Source organism: Arachis hypogaea, chromosome 12, assembly GCF_003086295.3.
Source record: "Arachis hypogaea cultivar Tifrunner chromosome 12, arahy.Tifrunner.gnm2.J5K5, whole genome shotgun sequence".
Lineage (NCBI taxonomy): Eukaryota > Viridiplantae > Streptophyta > Magnoliopsida > Fabales > Fabaceae > Arachis > Arachis hypogaea.
This window is the reverse complement of record NC_092047.1, coordinates 74,059,481-74,074,782: the sequence shown is the minus strand read 5'-3', so window position 1 is coordinate 74,074,782 and position 15,302 is coordinate 74,059,481. Positions and strand designations below refer to the sequence as shown.

General features: G+C 40.3%; 1 non-coding gene across 1 annotated transcript; it reads right to left on the bottom strand.

Annotated features, from left to right (window-relative positions):
* Nucleotides 1-12,972: 12,972 nt before the first annotated feature.
* LOC112731173 (small nucleolar RNA R71) lies at nucleotides 12,973-13,080 on the bottom strand. Its single transcript, XR_003166963.1, has one exon. It is a non-coding gene; the product is annotated as a small nucleolar RNA R71 (small nucleolar RNA).
* Between the last annotated feature and the right edge of the window lie 2,222 nt (nucleotides 13,081-15,302).

Sequence of the window (15,302 nt, the reverse complement as noted above, 5' to 3'; positions counted from 1 at the left end):
TGCATCTAGTCGATGCCTCTGATGCTACCCGCTACAAAGCCTTTCCAACGACTTTGACAAAGGCAGCGATGAAGTGGTTCGATAGCCTCCCCCACCCCCAGGTCGGTCACCAGCTTCGACGACCTCTCACGTAAGTTCCTTATGCAATTTTCAATCCAGAAAGACAAAGTCAAGCATGCGCCTAGTCTACTGGGAGTAAAACAGTAGGTCGGAGAACCCCTGAGAGACTACATGGAGAGGTTCAACAAAGCATGCTTGGAAATTCAAGATCTGTCCACAGAAGCAGTGATCACGGGCCTAGTAAATGGACTCCGAGAAGGACCCTTCTCTCAGTCCATCTCGAAAAGACATCTGACTTCTTTAAGCGATGTACAAGAAAGAGTTGAAAAGTACATCAACATGGAGGAGAATGCCAGATAACGGGAATGGAGCTAGCGATCCGGGCACCCTCACTCATTAAGGGAGAAGGATAGGGAGCCCAAGAAGAAAGAAGAAGTTGAGTCTGAAAGGCCCAGAAGATATCATTCTTATACTCTCCTACAAGTTTTCCTAGTCGACATTTACAGGGAAATTTGTCACACTAAAAAGCTACCTCCCCCTCGGCCTATCAAGAACAAGAAGGGGGGAGTCGTAGCGAATACTGTGAATACCACAAGTTATGTGGGCACTCTACCAATGATTGTTATAACTTAAAAAATGTGATAGAAAAGCTGGCCAGGGAAGGTCGGCTTGACAGATATCTCATGAAAAGATTGGACAATCAAGGAAAAAGGAAACAAGATGAGGAAGATCAGAGAGATCCACCACCACGGACCCCGGAACGACATATACATATGATCTCGGGAGGGTTTGCTGGAGGAGGACTCACAAAGTCATCTCGTAAAAGACAACTGAAGGAAGTTTACCAAGTCGGGAGCAAACTACCCGACCTCCCAACCATCTGTTTCACCAAATAAGACGGGCAGGATAATGTTCCCGGACATGACGATCCGGTGGTAATTACCATGATTTTTGCCAACACTCATCTATGCAGAACCCTAGTGGATCAGGGGAGCTCAATGATTTAAGAAATTTGTCGTGTCGGTCTAGAATTTCTTAAATCAAAATGGCACCATTGCCAGGGAATTGCAATGGTGTTACATTATTGGCTATTGTGAATATTGTGAATATGTTTGCCTTTTGCTTATTTGTTAGTTTTTGTTAGCTTTAGGACTTTGTTGCTTATTTTTGTTAGCTTTTGTTTTTATTTGCTATTATGAATTCTCATCCTCACTTTAGCTATGAGTTTGGCTCAAATTATGTTGTAGAGAATGGGAGCTATAATGACAATATGCATCAAGGATGGAACAATCAAAGATGGAGGGAGCCTTAAAGGATTGATCACCCTCCTTGGCAACAACAACCTCCGGTTTCTTATGGGTATAATTCTAATCCCAATGCATATCAATCTAATGGATGTGGTGACCCTTATTGTGATTGTCAACAACCACCACCACATGCCTATGAACCACTCCCTCAATATGACTTTGAACCACCTTACTCACAAGCCCCCTACCACCAAACACCTCATTATGACCCTAATTTTATCCACCATACCAACTACCTTATGAACCATATGAACCACACATGGAACCACCACCATTCCAACACAATTACTCTCAAGAACCACCTCAATATACACCACCTCCATACCCTTACCAAGATAAACCAACTTCCAATTATGAAAGTCCCTTCCCAAACAATGAACCTTCTTTTTCCACACCACCTCCAATGGATGATTCTCTCCAAGAATGTGTTAGTTCTTACATTCGAAGGCAAGAAGAGAACCAAAAGGAGTTCAAGGAGTTAGAAGCCAAGATAGCTACCATAGCGGAAGCCGTTCGCAACATGGTCTCCTCCCAACTAAGCCTAAGCAACCAAGGCACTCCCATTGACGAATGTGGAGAAGCAACCATGGAGAATAGTGAGGGAATAAATTTAGAGCTTCAAGGTGAAGAAGAAGGGGTGAAACAAGAATTGCCACAAGGGGAGGAAGATGAGACAATTGAGCCGGAAGAAGTGGTTGAAAATATAGGAGATGTTGGAAGTCCATGGAAATGTAGAATTAGAGAGCCCTCTTCCAAGATGCTTGATGTTGATGTTGAGGAGGGTGTACAACCTCCAAATAATATCTTGATTGAAGACTTTGAAGAGGTTGATCAAGAGATGGATTCAATCATTGAGGAGTTCCTATCTACAATTAAATCCTCTCCCATTGGGCTTGAAATTGAGGTCAAAGAAGAAGATGAACAACCTCTCATGCCCTTGGTGAGCAATGAAGAAGAGATTGAATTGGAAAAGAGCCACCAAGAGGAAGAGGTTGAAGTTGAGGAAAGTTGTAAAGAGGTGGAGGTAATCAAGGAAGAGTACAAGGGAGTGGAGCTTACAAGATCATTGGGACCTCCCCTTCCTAAGTCACCATCCTACACAACATTCAAGTGGGTAAAATTTCTATCCCTAAGCTTCACTTTCTCACTTGAATATGGTTTGATTGAAAATGATGGTCAACTTAAAGCTCTTTGTGGAGTTAAGAGTAAGAGAGAGTTGTGTAGTGGTTGGACACATCACTCTAAGTTCATGATGGTTGCATGCTCAAAGTTGAATGACAATGGTTGGTGTAGAACCAAATTGCATGGGTCTAGGAGAATGTTTGGATGCTTAATTGAGAATTCTAAGGTCATGCCACCCAATTGGAATCATGATGATCAATTTGAAGATGGGTGTCAAAACAAAGTGTGGGATCCCGGATCGCACAAGGAGAATCAAACTTGGGAGCCCATGGTTTGTGTGGAACTCCATCAAGGCTTGGAGTTATCATCTTTGAAGACTAAAGCTTATTGGAGATTTAAGCATTGGTGGATGTTCAAGGATAGCTACAAGCACAAGCCACCTTGATGAGGAGCTCCCCAGAAGTCCAACTTAAGGACAATAAACAAAAGTGCTAGGTGGGAGACACCCCACCATGGTAATATATTTTCATTTTCCCTTTTGTATATATTGATAGAATTAGTTTAATTTCATGTTTTGTTGAGTTGTTGAGTATAATTGGTAGTTTAGTAGGTTAAATAAGGTTTTATGGTGTTTTGGTAGCTGTTTGGAGGTTTGGAATGCTTGGATTGGTACCAAAAACATAGAAATTTTTTTTTGAAAAACTGAGTACCAACCCGCGCGTGTGCGCACCTGGCGCGTACGCGTGCCTCAAGCATTTTCGATCATCCATGCGGATGCGCCATGTACGCATACGCGTGGATGCAAAAATTCTACCCCCAGCCAAAAACTAGAGAGTTATGCCCAGTTTGTGCCTATTATGTGCCTGCAACCCACGCGTGCGCGCACCTGGCGCATACGCGCCCTTCGGCCAACTGGGCATCGGCGCGTACGCATCCATGACGCATCCACGCCGGTGAAAAAAAACGGGCATTGGTGCATGAAATTACAATCACACTTTTGCAACTCCGCACAACTAACCAGCAACTGCACTGGGTCGTCCAAGTAATACCTTACGTGAGTAAGGGTCGATCCCACGGAGATTGTCGGCTTGAAGCAAGCTATGGTTATCTTGTAACTCTTAGTCAGGATAACAATAATTCTTAGATTTAATTGTAAAAAGTAAAAGAACATGAATAAATACTTGTTATGCAGTAATGAAGAACAGGTTGAGGTTTTGGAGATGCTTTGTCTTCTGAATCTCTGCTTTCCTACTGTCTTCTTCTTCATGCACGCAAGGCTCCTTCCATGGCAAGCTTTATGTTGGGCATCACCGTTGTCAATGGCTACTTCCCGTCCTCTCAGTGAAAATATTCCAAATGCGCTGTCATCGCACGGCTAATCAGCTGTTGGTTCTTGATCATGTTGGAATAGGATCCATTGATCCTTTTGCATCTGTCACACGCCCAAAACTCGCGAGTTTGAAGCTCGTCACGGTCATCCCTTCCCAGATCCTACTCGGAATACCACAGACAAGGTTTAGACTTTCCAGATCTCAGGAATGGCCGCCGGTAATTCTAGCCTATACCACGAAGGTTCCAATCTTAGATTAGAAACCCAAGAGATACACATTCAAGCTTGATTGCATGTAGAACGGAGGTGGTTGTCAGGCACGCGTTCATAGGTGAGAATGATGATGATTGTCACGGATCATCACATTCATCAGGTTAAAGTGCGAATGAATATCTTAGAATAGAAGCAAGCGTGATAGAATGGAAAACAGTAGTAATTGCATTAATTCATGAAGAACAGCAGAGCTCCTCACCCCCAACAATGGGGTTTAGAGACTCATGCCGTAGAAAATACAATATGAAATGTGTAGAATGTCATGAGATACAAAATGAATCACTAAAAGTGGTTTTTATAATCAACTAGTGACCTAGGGTTACAGAAAATGAGTAAGCTAGGGTGTTTAGGGTAAAAATCCACTTTCGGGGCCCACTTGGTGTGTGCTTGGGCTGAGCATTGAAGCTTTCATGTATAGAGACTTTTCTTGGAGTTAAACGCCAACTTTTGTGCCAGTTTGGGCATTTAACTCCAGTTTTTATGCCAGTTCTGGCGTTTTGACGCCAGAATTTCTATGCTGACTTAGAACGCCGATTTGGGCCATCAAATCTCGGGCAAAGTATGAACTATTATATATTGCTGGAAAGCCCAGGATGTCTACTTTCCAACGCAATTAAGAGCGCGCCAATTGGGTTTCTGTAGCTCCAGAAAATCCACTTCGAGTGCAGGGAGATCAGAATCCAACAGCATCTGCAGTCCTTTTTCAGCCTCTGAATCAGATTTTTGCTCAGGTCCCTCAATTTCAGCCAGAAAATACCTGAAATCATAGAAAAACACATAGACTCATAGTAAAGTCCAGAAATATGGTTTTTGAATAAAAACTAATAAAAACATAATAAAAACTAACTAAAATATACTAAAAACATACTAAAAACAATGCCAAAAAGCGTATAAATTATCCGCTCATCACAACACAGAACTTAAATTGTTGCTTGTCCCCAAGAAACTAAAAATCAAATAGGATAAAAAGAAGAGAATATACAATGAACTCTAAAAACATCTATGAAGATCAGTCTTAATTAGATGAGCGGGGCTATTAGCTTTTTGCTTCTGAACAGTTTTGGCATCTCACTTTTTCCTTTGACGTTCAAAACGATTGGCATCTATAGGAACTCAGAATTCAGATAGTGTTATTGATTCTCCTAGTACAGTATGTTGATTCTTGAACACAGTTACTTTATGAGTCTTGGCCGTGACCCTAAGCATTTTGTTTTCCAGTATTACCACCGGATACATAAATTCCACAGACACATAACTGGGTGAACCTTTTCAAATTGTGACTCAGCTTTGCTAAAGTCCCCAATTAGAGGTGTCCAGAGATCTTAAGCACACTCTTTTTCCTTTGGACCACGACTTTAACCGCTCAGTCTCAAGTTTTTACTTGACACCTTCATGCCACAAGCACATGGTTAAGGACAGCTTTGTTTAGCCGCTTAGGCCAGGATTTTATTCCTTTAGGCCCTCCTATCCACTGATGCTCAAAGCCTTGGATCCTTTTTATTTTACCCTTGCCTTTTGGTTTAAAGGGCTATTGGCTTTTTCTGCTTGCTTTTTCCTTTTCTTTCTCTTTTTTTTTTCTCTTTTTTTTTCTGCAAGCTTTTCACTACTTTTTCTTGCTTCAAGAATCAATTATATGATTTTTCAGATTATCAATAACATTTCTCCTTTTCCATTATTCTTTCAAGAGCCAACAATTTTAACATTCATGGACAACAAATTCAAAAATATGCATTGTTCAAGCATTCATTCAGAAAAACAAAAAGTATTGCCACCACATCAAAATAATTAATCTGTTTTAAAATTTGAAATTCATGTACTTCTTTTTCTTTTGCAATAAAAAACACTTTTTATTTAAGAAAGGTGATTGATTCATTTTCATAGCTTTAAGGCATAGACACTTAGACACTAGTGATCATGTAATAAGACACAAACATAAATAAACATAAAGCATAAAAATTCAAAAAATAGAAAATAAAGAACAAGGACATTAAAGAACGGGTCCACCTTAGTGATGGCGGCTTGTTCTTCCTCTTGAAGATCTTATGGAGTGCTTGAGCTCCTCAATATCTCTTCCTTGCCTTTGTTGCTCCTCTCTCATAACTCTTTGGTCTTCTCTAATTTCATGGAGGATAATGGGTTACTTTTGTTGAGGTCCATGAGTGGGCTCTCTTGTTTGCTCCATCCTCTTTCTAGTGATGGGCTTTTGAGATGAATCTCTCCATCTCTCATGACTCGGAGTTGGAGGCCACTGCCTTCTCTTTCCTCTTCCTAGAGGTTTCTCCGGCCTTAGGTGCCATAAATGGTTATGGAAAAATGAAAAGCAATGCTTTTACCACACCAAACTTAGAAGGTTTGCTAGTCCCCGAGCAAAAGATGTGTGAAAATGAAGGGATGAAGATGGGTTATTATAAGAGTGGAGGGAGGGTAAGGTTCGGCCATGTATGGGTGGGTTTGTGATGGATGGATGTAGATTGGTGAAGGTTTTATGGAGAAGAGGGTAGGATTTGATAGGTGAGGGGTTTTTGGGGAAGAGGTATTGAGGTGGTTGGTGAAGAGTATATGGGGAAGAGTAAAAAGGTGTGAAGAAGAGAGAGAGTGAGTTGAGGTTGGTGGGGATTCTGTGGGGTCCACAGATCCTGAGGTGTCAAGGATTTCTCATCCCTGCACCAATTAGGCTTGCAAAATGCCCTTTGCTGCCAAGGTTGCTGTCCATTTCTGGCTTTTAACGCCAGCTTCTTGCCCTTTTCTGGCATTAAACGCCAGTCTGGTGCCCATTTCTGGCGTTAGACGCCCAGAATGGTGCCAGACTGGGCGTTTAACGCCCATTCTGCTGCCCTTACTGGCGTTTAAATGCCAGTAGGCTTCTCTTCCAGGGTGTGCTATTTTTCATTCTGTTTTTCAGTTTGTTTTTGCTTTTTCAATTGTTTTTGTGACTTCACATGATTATCAACCTACAGAAATCATAAAATAACAATGGAAAATAGAAATTTAACATAGATAAGTAAAATTGGGTTGCCTCCCAACAAGCGCTTCTTTAATGTCAGTAGCTTGACAGTGGGCTCTCATGGAGCCTCACAGATACTCAGAGCATGATGATGGCCTCTTAACACCAAACTTAGAGTTTGGTTGTGGCCTCCCAACACCAAACTTAGAGTTTGAATATGGGGGTTTTATTTGACTTTGTATTGAGAGAAGCCTTTCATGCTTCTTTCCTTTCCTGTCTGCAAACCATAGTACTTCCTGAATGGCGAAGAGTTGCTCATCTGGAAAGGTTTCAGAGATCTCAGTAGGAGGGAGGGATGCCCCTGCTACTGGTTCTATCCGGGATAGGTGATCAGCTACCTGGTTCTCTATCCCTTTTCTGTCTGTTATTTCTATATCAAACTCTTGCAGAAGCAACACCCATCTTATGAGCTTGGGTTTTGAATCTTGCTTTGTGAGTAGGTATTTAAGAGCAGCATGGTCAGTATACACAATCACTTTTAAACCTACTAAATAGGATCTAAACTTGTCAATGGCATAAACCACTGCAAGTAACTCTTTTTCTGTGGTTGTGTAATTCTTCTGTGCATCATTTAAAACACGGCTAGCATAGGAAATGACGTGCAGAAGCTTGTTATGCCTCTGTCCCAACACTGCACCAATGGCATGGTCACTGGCATCACACATTAGTTCGAATGGTAATGTCCAGTCTGGTGCAGAGATGACTGGTGCTGTGACCAGCTTAGCTTTCAGGGTTTTAAACGCTTGCAGACACTCTGTGTCAAATACAAATGGCGTGTCAATAGCTAGCAGATTGCTTAGAGGTTTTGCAATTTTTGAAAAATCCTTTATAAACCTCCTGTAGAATCCTGCATGTCCCAAAAAGCTTCTGATTGCCTTTACATTGGCAGGTGGTGGTAATTTTTCAATTACTTCCACTTTAGCTTGATCCACCTCTATTCCCTTGTTTGAAATTTTATGCCCAAGGACAATTCCTTCAGTCACCATGAAGTGACATTTTTCCCAGTTTAAAACTAGGTTGGTTTCTTGGCATCTTTTCAGAACAAGTGCTAAATGGTCAAGACAGGAGCTGAATGAGTCTCCAAATACTAAAAAGTCATCCATGAAGACTTCCAAAAATTTTTCCACCATATCAGAGAAAATAGAGAGCATGCATCTCTGAAAGGTTGCAGGTGCATTGCACAGACCAAAAGGCATCCTTCTGTAGGCAAATACTCCAAAAGGACATGTGAATGCTGTTTTCTCTTGGTCCTGAGGATCCACTGCAATTTGGTTGTAACCTGAATAGCCATCCAAAAAGCAGTAATATTCATGACCTGCTAGTCTCTCTAGCATCTGGTCTATGAATGGTAAAGGAAAATGATCCTTTCTGGTGGCTGTATTGAGCCTTCTATAGTCAATACACATACGCCACCATGTAACTGTTCTTCTAGAAACCAGTTCATTCTTTTCATTATGAACCACTGTCATTCCTCCCTTCTTAGGGACTACATGGACAGGGCTCACCCAGGGGCTATCAGAAATAGGATAAATAATCCCAGCCTCTAGTAACTTAGTGACCTCTTTCTGCACCACTTCCTTCATGGCTGCATTTAGCCGCCTCTGTAGTTGGACCACTGGCTTAGCATCATCCTCCAATAGGATCTTGTGCATGCATCTTGTTGGGATAATGCCCTTAAGATCACTTATGGACCACCCAAGAGCTGTCTTGTGTGTCCTCAGCACCTGAATTAGCGCTTTCTCTTCCTGTGGATTTAAAACAGAGCTTATGATCACCGAAAAAGTGTCACCTTCTCCCAGAAATGCATATTTCAGGGATGGTGGTAGTGGTTTGAGCTCGGGTTTAGGAGGCTGATGAGCAGATAATTTATACGCTTTTTGACATTGTTTTTAGTATGTTTTTAGTAGGATCTAGTTACTTTTAGGGATGTTTTCATTAGTTTTTATGTTAAATTCACATTGGAAAGTAGACATCCAGGGCTTTCCAGCAATATATAATAGTCCATACTTTGGCCAAGTTTAGACGACGCAAACCGGCGTTCAACGCCAGCTCTCTGCCCAATTCTGGCGTCCAGCGCCAGAAAAGGATCCAAAACCAGAGTTGAACGCCAGAAATGGATCAAAACCTGGCGTTCAACTCCACAAATGGCCTCTGCACGTGGAAAGCTAAAGCTCAGCCCAAGCACACACCAAGTGGGCCCCGGAAGTGGATTTATGCATCAATTACTTACTTCTGTAAACCCTAGTAGCTAGTTTATTATAAATAGGACCTTTTACTAATCTTTGGATCTTTGGACGCCTGGTTCTTAGATCAGAGGGGCTGGCCATTCGCCCATGCCTGGATCTTTCACTTATGTATTTTCACGGTAGAGTTTCTACACCCCATAGATTAAGGTGTGGAGCTCTGCTGTTCCTCAAAGATTAATGCAAAGTACTACTGTTTTCTATTCAATTCATCTTGTTTCGCTTCTAAGATATTCATTCACACTTCAATCTGAATGTGATGAACGTGACAATCATCATCATTCCCTATGAACGCGTGCCTGACAACCACCTCCGTTCTACCTCCGATTGAATGAGTATCTCTTAGATCTCTTAATCAGAATCTTCGTGGCGTAAGCTAGAATGATGGCGGCATTCAAGAGAATCCGGAAAGTCTAAACCTTGTCTGTGGTATTCCGAGTAGGATTCAATGAATGAATGACTGTGACGAGCTCCTAACTCGCGATTGCAGGGCGTTAGTGACAGACGCAAAAGGATAGTAAATCCTATTCCAGCATGATCGAGAACCGACAGATGAATAGCCGTGCCGTGACAGGGTGCGTTGACCATTTTCACTGAGAGGATAAGATGAAGCCATTGACAAGGGTGATGCCTCCAGACGATTAGCCGTGCCGTGACAGGGCATTGGATCATTTTCCCGAGAGATGACCGAAAGTAGCCATTGACAGTGGTGATGTATCACATAAAGCCAGCCATGGAAAGGAGTAAGACTGATTGGATGAAGATAGCAGGAAAGCAGAGGTTCAGAGGAACGAAAGCATCTCCATTCGCTTATCTGAAATTCCTACCAATGAATTACATAAGTATTTCTATCCCTATTTTATTATATCAAATTCGAAAACACCATTATCAATTTATATCTGCCTAACTGAGATTTGCAAGGTGACCATAGCTTGCTTCATACCAACAATCTCCATGGGATTCGACCCTTACTCACGTAAGGTATTACTTGGATGACCCAGTGCACTTGCTGGTCAGTTACACGGAGTTGTGAACCGTGGTTTTGGCATCATGTTTTTGGCGCCATTACCAGGGAAAGAAAGAGCGATGAATTTTACATACTTAAAGTGTAATCACGATTCCGCGTACCAAGTTTTTGGCGCCGTTGCCGGGGATTGTTCGAGTTTTCGACAAGCTTTTGGTCTGGTAACATCAGTGCCAAGTTTGATCCGGCAACAACACCAAGTTTTTGGCGCCGTTGTCAGGGATTGTTCGAGTTTGGACAACTAACGGTTCATCTTGTTGCTCAGATTAGGTAATTTTCTTTTTATTTTATTTTCAAAAATTTTTCAAAAATATTTCTAAAATTTTCTCACCTGTTTTCGAAAAAAAAATTTTAGATTCAAAATTTTTAAGAATGAATTCTAGTGTTTCGTGAAGCATGTGAAGCCTGGCTGGCTGTAAAGCCATGTCTAAATTCTTTTGGACTGAGGCTTCCAACCATCAGCTTTTATACGACTGTAGGGTATGTCAGGCATGTCATGTCTGAATTACATGCTAAAGCTTGGCTGGCCATTGGCCATGTCTAGTGTTTTGGACCGGAGCTTTCATTGAAAGCTTGGCTGGCTAGTGAGCCATGTCTAATTCCTGGACTGAAGCTTTAGACTAAAAATGCAAGATTTCTGGAATTCATATAAAAAATTTTCTAAAAATACCAAAAAAATTAGAAAATCATAAAAATAAAAAATATTTTGTGTTTCTTGTTTGAGTCTTGAGTCATATCATAAGTTTGGTGTCAACTGCATGTGCATCTTGCATTTTTTCGAAAATTTCCATGCATTCATAGTGTTTATCATGATCTTCAAGTTGTTCTTGGTAAGTCTTCTTATTTGATCTTGATGATTTCATGTTTTGTGTCTTTTCTTGTTTTACATGTGCATTTTTCGTTTCTTAGAGTCTAAACATGAAAGATTTCTAAGTTTGGTGTCTTACATGTTTTCTTTGCATAAAAAATTTTTCAAAAATATGTTCTTGATGTTCATCTTGACATTCAAAGTGTTCTTGGTGTTCATCTTGACATTCATATCATTCATGCATGCATTCATTGTTTTGATTCAAAATTTTTATGCATTGAGTCTTTTTGTTGTTTTTCTCTCTCATCATAAAAATTCAAAAATCAAAAAAATATCTTTCCCTTTTTCTCTCATCAAATTCGAAAATTTGGATTGACTTTTTCAAAAATTTTTAAAATCAAATTGTTTCTTATGAGTCAAATCAAATTTTCAATTTGAACATCTTATCTTTTTCAAAATCTTTTTCAAAAATCAAATCTTTTTCATTTTTCTTAGTTATTTTCGAAAATTCTAAAAATATTTTTCAAAAATATTTTTTCTTATTTTTATACCAAATTTTCGAAAATAACAATAACAATTAATATTTTGATTCAAAAATTTCAAGTTTGTTACTTGCTTGTTAAGAAAGATTCAAACTTTAAGTTCTAGAATCATATCTTGTGATTTCTTGTGAATCAAGTCATTAATTGTGATTTTAAAAATCAAATCTTTTTCAAAAACAATTTCAATCATATCTTTTCAAAAATATCTTCTTATCTTTTTCAAAAATTTGATTTCAAAATATCTTCTCTAACTTCCTAACTTCTTATCTTTTCAAAATTGATTTTCAAATTTATTTCAACTAACTAACTAACTTTTTGTTTGTTTCTTAACTTTTTCAAAACTACCTAACTAACTCTCTCTCTCTCATTTTCGAAAATATCTTCCCCCTTTTTCAAAATTTCTTTTTAATTTATTAATTATTTTAATTTTTAAATCTTAATTTTCGAAAATTACTAACATTTTTCAAAAACTATTTTTCAAAAATCACTAACTCTTTTTCAAAAATATTTTTTGAAAATTCTTTCTCTCCCATCTTATTCTATTTATTTATTCATTTACTAACATCTCATCTCACATCTCAACCCTCCTCACAGTTGTATTTCTTCCATTATATTACATTCTTTGTCTCCCCCTCTTCTTCTACTCACACAGGGATCCCTATACTGTGGTATAAAGGATCTCTATTATTATTATTATTATTTTTCTGTGCCCTCTTCTTTGTCATATGAGCAGGAGCAAGGATAAGAACATTCTTGTGGAAGCAGATCCAGAACCTGAAAGGACTCTGAAGAGAAAACTAAGAGAAGCTAAAATACAACAATCCATAGATAACCTTTCAGAAATTTTCGAACAAGAAGAGGAAATGGCAGCCGAAAATAATAATAATATAAGGAAGATGCTTGGTGACTTCACTGCACCTAATTCCAATTTACATGGAAGAAGCATCTCCATTCCTGCCATTGGAGCAAACAACTTTGAGCTGAAACCTCAATTAGTTTCTCTGATGCAGCAGAACTGCAAGTTTCATGGACTTCCATCTGAAGATCCTTTTCAGTTCTTAACTGAATTCTTGCAGATATGTGATACTGTTAAGACTAATGGAGTAGATCCTGAAGTCTACAGGCTCATGCTTTTCCCTTTTGCTGTAAAAGATAGAGCTAGATTATGGTTGGATTCTCAACCCAAGGACAGCCTGAACTCTTGGGATAAGCTGGTCACGGCTTTCTTAGCCAAGTACTTTCCTCCTCAAAAGCTGAGCAAGCTTAGAGCTGATGTTCAAACCTTCAGACAGAAAAAAGGTGAATCCCTCTATGAAGCTTGGGAAAGATACAAACAGTTGACCAAAAAGTGTCCTTCTGACATGCTTTCAGAATGGACCATCCTGGATATATTCTATGATGGTTTATTTGAGCTATCAAAGATGTCACTGGACACTTCTGCAGGTGGATCCATTCACCTAAAGAAAACGCCTGCAGAAGCTCAAGAACTCATTGACATGGTTGCTAATAACCAGTTCATGTACAATTCTGAGAGGAATCCTGTGAGTAATGGGACGCCTATGAAGAAGGGAGTTCTTGAAGTTGATACTCTGAATGCCATATTGGCTCAAAATAAAATATTGACTCAGCAATTCAATATGATCTCTCAGAGTCTGCATGGAATGCAAGCTGCATCCAACAGTACTCAAGAGGCATCTTCTGAAGAAGAAGCTTATGATCCTGAAAACCCTGCAATAGCAGAGGTAAATTATTTAGGTGAACCTTATGGAAACACCTATAACTCATCATGGAGAAATCATCCAAATTTCTCATGGAAGGATCAAAAGCCTCAACAAGGCTTTAATAATGGTGGAAGAAACAGGTTTAGCAATAATAAACCTTTTCCATCATCCACTCAGCAACAGACAGAGAACTCTGAACAAAACACTTCTAATTTGGCAAACTTAGTCTCTGATCTGTCTAAGGCCACTGTAAGTTTCATGAATGAAACAAGATCTTCCATTAGAAATCTGGAAGCACAAGTGGGCCAGCTGAGTAAAAGGATCACTGAAATCCCTCCTAGTACTCTCCCAAGCAATACAGAAGAGAATCCAAAAGGAGAGTGCAAGGCCATTGACATAAGCATCATGGCCGAACCTGTGAGGACAGGAGAGGACGTGAATCTCAAGGAGGAAGACCTCCTGGGACGTCCAGTGGTCAATAAGGAGCTTCCCTCTGAGGAACCAAAAGACTCTGAGGCTCATCTAGAGACCATAGAGATTCCATTGAACATCCTTATGCCCTTCATGAGCTCTGATGAGTATTCCTCTTCTGAAGAGAATGAGGATGTTACTGAAGAGCAAACTGCCAAGTTTCTTGGTGCAATCATGAAGCTGAATGCCAAATTATTTGGCATTGATACTTGGGAAGTTGAACCTCCCTTGTTCATCAATGAACTAAGTGATCTGGATCAACTGACATTGCCTCAGAAGAGACAGGATCCTGGAAAGTTCATAATACCCTGTACCATAGGCACCGTGATCTTTAAGGCTCTGTGTGACCTTGGTTCAGGAATAAACCTCATGCCCCTCTCTGTAATAGAGAAACTGGGAATCTATGGGGTGCAAGCTGCTAAAATCTCATTAGAGATGGCAGACAGTTCAAGAAAACAGGCTTATGGACAAGTAGAGGACGTGTTAGTAAAGGTTGAAGGCCTTTACATCCCTGCTGATTTCATAGTCCTGGATGCTGGAAAGGAAGAGGATGAATCCATCATCCTAGGAAGACCTTTCCTGGCCACAGCAAGAGCTGTGATTGATGTTGACAGAGGTGAAATAGTCCTTCAATGGAATGAGAACTCCCTTGTGTTTAAAACTCAAGGATCTCCCTCTGCAACCATGGAGAGGAAGCAGAAAAAGTTTCTCTCAAAGCAGAGTCAACCAGAGCCCCCACAGTCAAACTCTAAGTTTGGTGTTGGGAGGCCACAACCAAACTCTAAGTTTAGTGTTAAACCCCCATATCCAAACTCTAAGTTTGGTGTTGGAGAGTCTCAACAAAGCTCTGCACATCTGTGAGGCTCCATGAGAGCCCACTGTCAAGCTATTGACATTAAAGAAGCGCTTGTTGGGAGGCAACCCAATTTTTATTTATCTAACTATATTTTCCTTAGTTATATGTCTTTGTAGATTCATGATCATGTGGAGTCACAAAATAAATATAAAAATTGAAAACGAAATCAAAAATAGCAGAAGAAAAATCACACCCTGGAGGAGCATCTGTTTGGCGTTCAGCGTCAGAACAGAGCATGGTGCTGGCGCTGAACGCCCAAAATGGGCAGCTTCTGGGCACTGAACGCCAGAAAGGCATGGTTCTGGCGTTCAACGCCAGAAATGGCACACAAATGGGCGTTGAACGCCCAAAATGGCCACCAACCTGGCGCTGAACACCCAGAGTTGTGTGCAAAGGCATTTTTACATGCCTAATGGGTGCAGGGATGTAAATCCTTGAACACCTCAGGATCTGTGGACCCCACAGGATCCACTCAGGATCTGTGGACCCCACAGGATCCCCACCTACCTCAAACTCTCTTCCCCATCACCTCTTCACCACT